The sequence below is a fragment of the Aphelocoma coerulescens genome, chromosome 12 (assembly GCF_041296385.1).
Source record: "Aphelocoma coerulescens isolate FSJ_1873_10779 chromosome 12, UR_Acoe_1.0, whole genome shotgun sequence".
Classification (NCBI taxonomy): Eukaryota; Metazoa; Chordata; class Aves; order Passeriformes; family Corvidae; genus Aphelocoma; species Aphelocoma coerulescens.
The window spans coordinates 18,698,502-18,709,916 of NC_091026.1; the positions used below are offsets into that span (position 1 = coordinate 18,698,502).

At 44.9% G+C, this 11,415-nt stretch overlaps 1 long non-coding RNA gene across 1 annotated transcript; it reads left to right on the forward strand.

Moving 5' to 3' along the window:
* The first annotated feature begins 291 nt into the window (after nucleotides 1–291).
* LOC138117564 (uncharacterized) lies at nucleotides 292–10,920 on the forward strand. Its single transcript, XR_011154700.1, has 3 exons — nucleotides 292–434; nucleotides 9,648–9,840; nucleotides 10,284–10,920. It is a non-coding gene; the product is annotated as an uncharacterized lncRNA (long non-coding RNA).
* Nucleotides 10,921–11,415: the final 495 nt, after the last annotated feature.

The following is an 11,415-nucleotide window of genomic DNA, read 5'->3' on the forward strand; positions in this document are numbered from 1 at the left end:
GAACAAAATCATGTGCTAAATCCTCCTCTGCTGTTAACTGATTCCACTCCAGATGATGTGCAGCAGCTGAGGGTTCAGCCCCACAGCATTTCTAAATGAAAAAATACATCTGTCTCTCATTGGTGCATCCTTTCTGGATGGTTTTCTATGTTGATCATTGAGTGGGAAGAGGGAACAGGGGTGTGGGTGGGCATTCAGAGCCCTTGATGGACCTGACCAGCCCCATCTGGGTCTCCCACTGAGGTCTCTATTTAGGCTCAGCTCTGGGGTCTTAATTTGGGTTGAATTTTGCTGAGGGAGAGATGGTCCCTGCCTTGGCTGTGACTCCAATTCAGCTGGATTGGCTTCTCGAACTGCACCTTGGACCTGCTTTGGCACTACAGGTTTGGTGGTCTCAGCTCTTGGCAGCCCCTGGACCTGCCCTCTGTGCTCAGGTACTGTGGGGCTGTCCCTGGTGGGAAAGCTCCAGCCTGTGCTGGGCTCCCTGGCAGAAGTTCACCCCACCAGCGTGTTGAGAAGAACCCAGAGGCTGCTCGGGGTGTGCTGCTAAGGGAATTTTCCAGCCTAAATCATTCTATGTAGTGGAGGAGCCCTTTATCGACAGGCTCTGAATTATTTTTTAGCTTTTTTCTACTGATATCCTAAATGATGTATAGGAAACCCCTGAGTGTCAGGATTTCTTGCTCCTGTTTTTTCACTAGAACTCCCCAGGTTTTAGAGACGTTTAAATACCTGTGGGTTGTTCAGATGGTGACTGCACACCATTCTCATTCTTAAAAAGGCTTCTGCCCTTGTCAGACAGCACTTGAGAGCAGTTTTCCTTGGCATCCCCTCTTTCTGCCTGGGACTGACTCCACCAGGTGGCATTTCCTGTGCTCCTCTTCCTACATCCCTTGTGGAAGTGTGGCCTCGTTCCAGGGGTGCTGTTTGTCAGCAATCAGCAGGGCTCTTGTATCTCCAACAATGCAGCCACGGCAAACACAGCTTTGCACAAAAGACTCTGTAAAAAAGCAGATTGTCAAGTACAAAACCCATAATAATCCTGCTCAAATTCCACAAGGTAAATTTGCTCACGTCTCTGAAGGACAATAGGATTGTCATGGCATTTGGGGAAAATAAAAGCAACTCTAATATTGCATGAACTTCCTGCCTTTTTTCCCTTCTGCTGGTTTGTCTCGAGACTGCTGCAACAAATCCTGTGTCTGAGCGAATCATCCAGCGTGATTAGACCTTGGATTCCTGCTTGTAGATGAGCCTAGAGGAGAATGTCCAAGATCTTTGAAGCTGAAAATTGAAAAATGAATAGCAGAGGGAAGCCAGATCTCAGAGCTCATGTACAGCACTGCAGAATGCTTCACAAAACTCCTCTGTAATTGCACTTAGCAGATCAGCTGCTCCGAGGGTAATGCCTCGCCTTCCTCACCCGTTACCTTGTCGCTGGTGAAGCAGGGAGGAAAAATCAAGTCATGAGCATGTTTTAACCTCTAAATTTCACTCCACCTGTAAAACAAGAGGTTGCATTAACCTTTGCAAGAGGGAGTAATAGCTGATAATTTATACGTGCAATTTGAGGGAAGCACAGTTCCATGGGGTGATTACTGCAATAAATAACTGAAGTAGAACACCCTTGTCCTAACATAAACCCAACTCCATTTTTCCCAATCCTCCACATGAGGAGTGGAGCTGGGAGGGCGTGGGGGAGGGAAGGAAGCTGGAAGGGGAAGCAGATGCAACTTTCCCATGGAAGCCAAAGAGATGGGGAAACAAGGATTTAAGACCCAATAGAGGAGAACCCAGTTTTTTCTGCAGTAACATCAGTGTGTTCCCATTGTGTTAGGACAAGCAAAAATAGAGAGGCAGTAGCAGAGGCAATATATGCTATTGTACAGGTAAATTGTTTAGGGCAAGAACTGTCCTTTAGTTTTATGGGAACATTACCTGGCACAACCTTGTTCAGCCCAACGAGTGGAATTTCACTGTGCTGTGAACCAAAGTGATGGCAATACTATTACACAGGTAATAATAAGTCTGTGACCTTTGATAAATATTTTTTGGCTTAGCTTCATTTTAATTTAAGAATGTCTCTATGTAGCAGAAACATCCATCAAGCTAAAACCTCCTTTCTAAACCAGCTAAAATGTTGGTTCCCTCTGCCAGCCCCTCAATGCACTTTGCTGCAGGAGCAGTGTTTGCTTTATCTCTTTACTGTGCCTTTTGTAATCTATATTTTTTCCCCACCCCTGTCTCTTGCTAAGCTTAATAAATTAAATACAGGACAGCCCAGTAGGGAAACACATTCCAGGAGAGAATTTGCTGGGTATATGGGGTTGAGAGGTTGTTGTAAAGAACAGTGGAGTGGAGCCCCTAGCAGACGATGTCTCTTTATACCCTTTTTTCAATTCCCCACCATGACAGCACCTGGCTCTGCCCATTCCAAGGTTTTTTGCCTTTCCCTCGCTCGCACTCAGGGAGTTTTTTGGCTGGATATCCCTGCTGGATGAGCTGCTGCAGGGTGGTGGGAGGAAATGGGCTCTGGTGAGAACCCAGGGAAACCTCCAAGGCCACCAACAGCTGGAGTGCCCAAAGGCAGCAATGGGACCTGCTCTGAACACCAGGTTCTGCCCACCAGGCAGCCAGCCCTGTCTCTCCTCCCAAAGATCCCTGAGGGAAGCCCTGAGGGGGCCTTGCTGCTCCCTCTGGAGTGGCACTCCGAGCAGGAATTACACCACTCTGCTCATCCAGAGCTGCCTGGCCCAGCAAACACCCATGCCAGCCTTCTCTTTGGTTCTGTTGCCGACAGAGCATCCAGGAAATTCCCTAAACCTCCATCTCCAAACCCCTGGCTTTGCACTCCCAGCCCTCCATGTGTGACTTTACCCTGCCCCACTTGCCCAGCCAGGCTGCCCTCACCCCGCCCTCCTTATTCCTGGGGCTATTATGGGAGAGCTGAGGTGGCCGGGATTACTGTGATTTTTAATGGTTTTTTTTATGTTTAAAACCTAGCAATAACTATCTAGCAGACTTATTCCACTGGCCTAGTGCCTGTGGCCATAATGAGCATCTCTAGCAGGGAATTGCTGCACACTGCAGATGAGGTAGCCTGTAGTTTAGTCCTCATCAAGCTCCTGGGTGTATAATCAAAGAGAAGTTGACAGAGAAATTGGAGTTGAATGCAGAAATGATTTATTGGTTTTCCTCCCACAGTGAAGAGTTTGGGGGTTTTTTTAAAACTTAAAATATTTTCTTTGCTGAAAATCCCACTGTGTCATTCGTTTTTGAGTTTCTAACACCTTTTCAAGCTCTGCACTAGGAGTTCTGGAAATATCCTAAATTAGGAAAATCAGAGTCAAACTTGTGAGTTTTTTGTCAAGTGACTATTACTCAGACGTGACCTACCTGTCAAATACTTCATTATTTTCTTCCCTAAAACTGTATTTCTCAGTGCATGAGCTCTCCAGCAAAAAGCCCACCCACCCCACTTGCCCACAGCCTTCTCCATCTCTGAGACAATAACACTTAAGTCAGATGTGCAGGAAGAGCAGACCTCTCTTAGCCCTCAGGGTGGAGATTCCGCCTTCGCCAGCCAAATAATCAGCCTGGTCCTCTCAAGGATTTTTTGGGCTGAATTTTGGATTCAAATGCAGACCAGCACAGAAGCTGGGTGGGTGACTGAGTGTAGATCTGGATGGTGAGACTCAGGGGTGAAATGAGCTGTGAAGGTGCTCAGGTTTGAGGTGCTGTTTGAGGTGCTCCCACAGTGTTCTTGTGGTCATGGCACACGAGAGAGATTTAAATCTGTAATAGAACTGGCTCCTCAGGCCATAGGGGTAACCCATGTGCTGTCCAGTGTCCCTGATGGAGTGCATGAGCCACGGTGCCTGCTATGAGGAAAGAATAGCTTGTGCCAGGAGGTTTTGGGGAGGTGACAGTAATGTATGGGGGAAAAAAGGCACCAGACCCTCTGAGATGTTTGCCTCTCCCTGTGCCTGCTTTCAGCAGAGTCTGGGAGCTGCTCTCTGCTCTGCTCGTGGTTCTGCACCTTTCCTTTTGCAGCAATCCCAAAGCTCATCTGCTCGTTATTCATTTCCTGGAGCACCCACCTCGTTGTTCCTCCTGTTTGCTGCAGGAGGTGGATCAGGCCACAGAGCAGGAGTCAGGGGCTGTAGGTGGTGAATGATGATGTGTGGCAATATGAACAACTTCATGGGCTGATTCCACATCCAGAAATGAGCTCTGGAGCAAGAAGCAGCCAATGCAGCTGTGGGATGGTGGGGCAGGGTCATGGTTAATGAACATTTCTGAGGAATAGGTTAATTTCTCTGAATTTTGAGAGATTTTGCACAGATCTGGGAACTTTCAGAGGCCGTAGGGCACAGCTGGGAGGCCAAACATCAACCTGGGTGCTTTTCCTCTCAATGCTTTTAACTTCCAGCAGCTCACAAATGAAGAGCAAAGTGCTTTTTTGTTGTTGTTATTGCTGATTGACTTCAAATAGCAGCTGGGAACAGCAGCTAGGAAATAATCAGCTGTAAATGAGATCTGTACACATGCCTTGGTCCTGGTCTGCTATGGGAATGTTGTGTAAGGAACAGCCACAATCCAAGGTTAGGATCTTGATTAGGGATGAAGAAACAAGAGTAAGTTGCCTGGCTGTGTCTCAGAACACAGCAACGCACCAGTTTGTCATGTATAAATATATTTAAAAATTCTTTGTATTTCCATGACCCTACATTGAGGTAAATCTTTTTCCCCTCAGGTCCTGTTAATGAAGCCCCAAACCCATTAGGATTTATCAGCTCTGTGAGTGATAAGATTGCAGAAGCCCTGCCGAGCTGACCCACTGGAGACCTGCACCGCTGTGTCCCTGCACCCACCTCCTGCAGGTGCCTACCCCAGTGGTGGGAAACACAATGAAATTGGACAAATATATCAGAAACCTGGCTTGATGATGAGGATGTTAGTCAGAGGAGCCCTCTGTTGTCTGTGGAATTGTGACTTTTTATCACGGTGTCCTGCAGTGGCAGGGAGGAGGAGAGAGATCCAGCAGGCAGGAATTGTGCAGCAAGATTCCTGTATTTTATTATTTTACAACTCTCTTGTAGACTTTTTTTCTTCATAGTCTAATTGGACAAAGGGCCAGCCACCCCTTGGGGGTGATTGGCTAAAATCCTAAAACATCCACTGTCAAAATATTTTCTACTGTACCATAAACAAAGCTCTGCAAGGTCTCAGGTGTTCATAGCTTATAGAACTCTGAAAATATCTTCATGAGAGGCAAAAGTATCTCATGGGACTGGAAAGAAGCAAGAGAAATTCTTGCTAGCTGCATATTTGTATCCACAACCTTTTCTTTCAGGAAGCCTTTTCCTGTTGGCTGGTTCCCTGTGTTAAGATGTTTTGCCATGCTGTCCCCAGGCTCCTGTCAGGATGTGCTGTCACTCATTTCACCTTCTCTGCAGGCACTCTTCGAGATGATAAAACACTTCATCAAAGCAAGTAGGGCATGAATTAAAAACTATCCTGATTTATGATATAAATTCCTATATTTTCCCAAGGTTTTGTACTATATCTTCAGAATTCCTGATTATTGTATTTTCCAATACAAAAGGCACAGTCAGAACCATAATTATCAGAGAACTCCAGAATGCTTTGGGTTGGAAAGGACCCTAAAGATCATCCAGCTCCAACCAGGGATGCCTTCCACTGTCCCAGGCTGCTCCAAGCCCCAATGTCCAGCCTGGCCTTGGGCACTGCCAGGGATCCAGGGGCAGCCCCAGCTGCTCTGGGCACCCTGTGCCAGGGCCTGCCCACCCTCACAGGGAAGGATTCTGCCTTCTAGCAGGCATTTCATGAAAGCATCAGCTCCATTTGTTTTTCCATACTTTCCTATTAAAAAGGAAAATAATCGAGAAATCAAATATTTCCTGGAAAGGTATTTTTAAGCATTCATTTCTTGCTCTCACTGGAGAGGTAAAACAGCCTTGTTTCCAATTATGGAATAATTTGTTTAATGTAACAGGATTTCTGGATTTATTGTCTGGTGTTTTGTTTAGCTAGCTCCTGACAAAAACATTTTGGTGTGAGGAGAAATAAATGCATGGTGATATGGGCTTGATGGGGATTGTTTTTAGGGAATTTTTGCCTGCTGAATTCACATTTTGTGCACTGCTGAAGATTTGCTCTTGAAGGATTTAAGACTGAGGTATTAGAATTGGTGAGAAATGAGAGTGAGGGGATGCTGGGGCACCTGGGAATTCAACAGTGGCGTCTGCACCGTTGAGGAGAAAAGATTGGCTGGTTTTTATTAAAAAGGTTTGGCCAGGTGGCAAGGCTGCATGTGCTCAAATGCTGAATATTTCCTTCTTTTTGCTTGACACACAACTGACTTTGACAATTGGTTTTTTGCTTTTGCTCAATCCCATAAATACTGCATGTTTTTGAAATGGGGGTTGTTCCATAAAGCTAAAATTAGTTTAGATACTGTCATAGTTTTGGGAGGAAATCTGAGTGCTGTTCAGTGGCAGTGACATTGGGTTGTACTGGAGTGAATGGCTGGATGATGGTTTAAATGCCCCTCTGGAACATGAATACAGACATTTTGATTAATGTCTTTGTCATGGGCAAAGATTATTTTGTTAATGATTTGCAGTTTCCTTCGCCTGGCTCCAGGAAATTGCCAAATCCCTGAGTGCAAGGAAGGAACCAAACAGCTTGAAGCCATTGGACTATTCATGTGTTTTCAGCACGTGCCCAAAGCTCCTTTGCATCAGGCTTGAAGCTCACAGGAGAATACAGCTCATGAAATACCAGAAATAAAAATATCTTGTGTTCATGTTCTGATTTACAGGGCTCAAAAGGCCAAGGTTACTTGGGAAAGCAAATGCCATAACTACAAACCTCCCCCCTCTTCTTCCTTCTCCCCACACTGACCATGGGGTCTTGGTCTGGAATGTCCTTTTGGCCATGTGGGACCAGCTGGCCTGGCTGTGTCCCCTCCCAATTTCCCATTCTGTCCCCTGGCCACTGTGGCAGCACAGAAATCCGAAAAGTCCTTTGGCTTTGTGCTAGCCCTGCTCAGCAACAGCAGAACCACTCCTGTTATCAGCCTGTTTTCAGCTCAACTCCAAACCACAGCCCTGTGTGGAGGGAAATGAACTCTTCCCAGCCCCAAGCAGCACACTGGGGTGAAGAAGGGGCAGCTCCTGGCTTTCCTGGGGCAGCAGTCCCAGTGGGGAGGGGACAACGGGCTCAGGTGACCGGACTGTGCCACCAGCATCCTGCTGCATCCCTCCAAAGGCTCAGAGCAGTAAAAGGTTTGGTTCTGTAATGCTAAATGCCTTTATCAGCAAGGATCTTAATGCTCACTTTTATCAGCAGGACCAGCTGTGATAATTCTGTGTGTGTGAAAGAGCAGCCCCGTGCTCGGCGCCGCTTCTCGGTTCAAAGCTCATTTCGAACCAAACGTTTCGATGTTTACATGAGAAGTTCTCTGTAAGCAAATCCATTTCTCCAGCCCTGTTGTGTACAGCCTGTCTCCTTCTGTTTAGATGCACATTTTATTTTTCTTCTCCTCCTTCTTCATTCTCAGCTTTCTGGAAGACAGAAATGGAAGAAACCATTCACGGCTTAAACAACTTGAGCAGTTACTTTTAAATTATCTTAACATGTTCAAAAACCTTGCCAGATTTACCCTTTGGAAGGTAATAAAATAATTTTGACTAGAATGTGACCAGATAAAATGAATATGATTTTATTATTCATGAATACTTTAACCTGAATGCTTTAATGCCTACATCTCTCTATTATATTAAATTATGGGGAAGCATAAAACTGTCACACTGGGGTTTGTAGATTGATTTTCCCTATGGATTCCCCTTATGCTTTCCTATAGCTATCCCTGCTGCTGCTGGAACTATTCCTTGGATGCCTTTTCCCTTGCAGTTACCTTCTCCCTCTGTTGAATATTCCAAAGCCCCTTTGTGTGTGGTTGGGAGGTTATCCCTCTTTTCTCAGGGAACACACAAATAACTTTATGTAGTCCTACCCACACGTGCACATTTGTATCTGCCTTCCTCTTTGGTATTTATCTTCTTTTTTTCTTTTTCATGTGTTCCCTGGGCAATTTTTCCCCCGGACATCCCACTTGAGGGTATAGTTTGGGAGTGATGTTCAGATATTTAGGTGAGGCTCCCATTAAAGTTAATGAGACATGTGGTTAAATGCCTGTGCACTGCATTAACAATACCCTTTACTGTTTATCGTCTGCCTTAGAGAAAAGGTCACATTGGCTCCTGCTCCTGGATCTTTACCTTCTCAGATCTCAGAGGTCACTGAAAGAGAAGAATGAAAGGCACAGGGCCTTGCAAAGCTTCTTTCTTCAGGTGCCATAGTTGTTCCTGTAGCTCAGTTCCTTTTGAAAAGGAGCTGCAGGAATTACAAACCTAAGCAGAGCTGTTATCCCAAATTGCCAAAAGCACAGTGAGGACAAGGTTACTGCTGAAGAAACACAAGATTAACTGTGGTGTTTTGGGCAGAAAATTCCACCAGAACCAGAAGGAAAAACCAGATTTTTTTGACTTTTATGCCACTGTGTGCTTCCAGAGCCTGGCACAGAGGGATGCTGGCTCTGGGCTGGGGACAGTTTGCTTATCCCAATCTAGATAATGCATATTAACAATAAATATTTGCTCAGGCACACTGATAGCACAGCACACACCTTCACCTGTGTCCTTGCCTGAGGATTTTTAGCTGGAAATTCTGCTGCTGTAGCAGAAGGAGGAGATGAGCACAGGTCTGAGCTGAGATAGGAGAGAGAAAAGGGGAAGATCTGCAGCTTCACAGCTGTATCCCAGGGAATGAGAGTGAAATTCCAGCCCCTCCAGCTGGGCTTGGGTTAGAGTAGCATCCAATTGATCAGGAAATTGGTATTTCTAAACACTGTTCTTAAATGCTCTCAAGAATAAATGTTATTTAAGTTCCTTGTGCCTCCGTCTTCTCACGGGGATTATGATATTTAAGTCCTGGTAAACATGAGCTGAGAGCCCAAGGTGAAATATGCAGTAAATGTAATCTTTGTAATGCCAGCAAGAGTCCAGCTTCAGATCCTTTTTTTCATTCATTTATTAGCCCAAAGGTGATCTCTGTTCTCTATTATGATGGAGTTTCTGTGGTGTAATGAGAAGCTAGCTATTCAATACAGTCCTCACCAACACTGCATCTTTTCCCTGTTTCTAAACCTCAGTAGAAAATGACATTAACCATTGTATTGAGCTGAAGAGCTGAAGTACAACAAGGTTAAAGACAGCTTTTGTACTAAAAGGAAAATGAGCCTGAGATTAAAGTTCTGAAGTTTAAAAAAAAAAAAAAAATGCATTGGGTGAAATGAAACATTAAAATGAAATGACTAACATGGGTGGGTGAAGTTCAATCTAAGTAGGAGTGTTTAAGATGAGAAGGCTTTTATCCAACAGTGAATTGGCTAATGATGTTACTAATGTGGGATCCCACAGCTGACAGTTTGTTTCTGAAGGCTCTGTCCTAATGTTGCTGCTTGGAGAGCTCTGAGTACAGAAAAAGGAAGATGTCACTCAGCTGTGCCTGCCATCAATCCAAACCCAGCCCTTTCTGTGCCTCTCCTCTTTGTGCAGGGAGCAATCCTCAGGAGTGGGAAGGCTGTGTGTGCGTGGAAGACTGGCTCGGAGACTCGGAATCAGAGCAGTGTTCTCCTTTGGGTGTTTCTTTGAGGAAAAAGTCTAAAAGAGCTGCCAGACAAACCCAAGCACCTGCTCAAAAGGATTTCCAAGCACACAGCAGTGTTTGCTAACTTTCCCTGGCAACAAGGTGAGCTGGGATATTGGCCCGTGTGGACAGAACTATTTTGCCCTTTAGACAGAGAAAGCAGGAGTATTGCAGTGCAGACGGCAGGAACTAATTAATTGGTTAATAATGGTGTCATTAATATGCTTATTACTCATTTCCTCGGCGGTATCACACAGGTGTTCCAGCCGTAAATAGCTGCTGTGCTGGGGCTGTGCATGCCCGGAATGAGAAGCGCTCTGCAGGAGAGGAGCAGTGGCTCCCTGATGCCCTCAGAGGGCTCTGATCCTCCCTTCCCAGCGCCTTTCCAAGGGCAGCTGCCCTTCCTGTGGGAAGGGTGATCCTGAATATCCTCACAGAGCTGTTGTCTTCCTCACTCTGTCAATACCTGGGTGAAATGGTGTAAGTTAAATCAGGTTTTTTAGATAGAAAACAGATGCTTTTAAGGTATTTTTCTCTGTTTCCAGCCATGATGAACCCCTGAGTGAGGACTGGCTGTTAACGTGGAGTGGCAAAATTCCCTGATATTTCTTTATACAGTAATGCATGCACAGAAGGGGAATTTTCAGATCCGTCAAGGTGACTTGGAAACCTAAGTCCTGATGTAAAAAGGGATATGGGGAATTACAGCTGAGCAGGTGATGAATTGGGAGCAAAACATTTATTTTTCATTTTACTTTTGATTTATCACTGCAGCTTTATTTTTATTAGAATTTGTATTTCTAAGCAAGGCCACAGTTTTTGACCATTCTGAAAGTGAAGTTTAATGTGTAAGAGGTCATTGCAAGTGATCTTAACATGCAAGAAGTTTGGAATTATCTGCAAGAAGCTGAGAATCAATATTTTTAGAGAGGGTGGAGATGGAAATGGAGATTGAAGGAAAAAAATCTCGAACCAGGTGTATTAGGAATGGAAGAGACTGGTCCTACTGAAAATTGAGGGCAGTTAAGATCCCGGTTATTCATGTGTCTCTGCTTCTTATCAGAAGCAAAAAAGGAGGTACAGCCCTCTATTTTCAAAGTGTATCAATTAAATCTGTAGGGAAAACTGATCTGCAAAGCTCACTTGGATTTTGGATATTTCCTTGACTTTGTGCTTTCACATCTGCAGCTTTGTTTGGGGTCAGATTTGAGACTGCAGCAAAGAGATGTAACCAGGAGGGGGCTTGAGAAATTGCTGGAAATGGATTTACTGAGCAAGTTTCTTAATTCCCCTGGTCTGCCTCTTTTCTCAAGTAGCAAAAAGGAGATTATTTTGCCCTTTCTTCTCTACTTCTTAATGAGTCTAAATTTGATGCAATGGAAATTTTCCTGTGTCCTGAAAAGTAAAATCAGGACACACCTGCTACCCAAGAATAATAATAATAACAATAATTGCATGGCTAATACAAAAGAATTGTTGATGAGGCCTCAGTGGAGTTAACAAGTGATGAGGATGCTCAAATGAGCAGCTCTCTTTGCTTACAGGTCCCCGTGCTCCCACTTCTGCACTTCAGCAGTTGTTGGAGTGTTCCATGGGAATTTGGGAAGCATTTTTGGACTCCCAAATGATAGGGAAAATGTCAGGCATGTTGAAAGATCTCCTCGCTCCTCAGCTGAG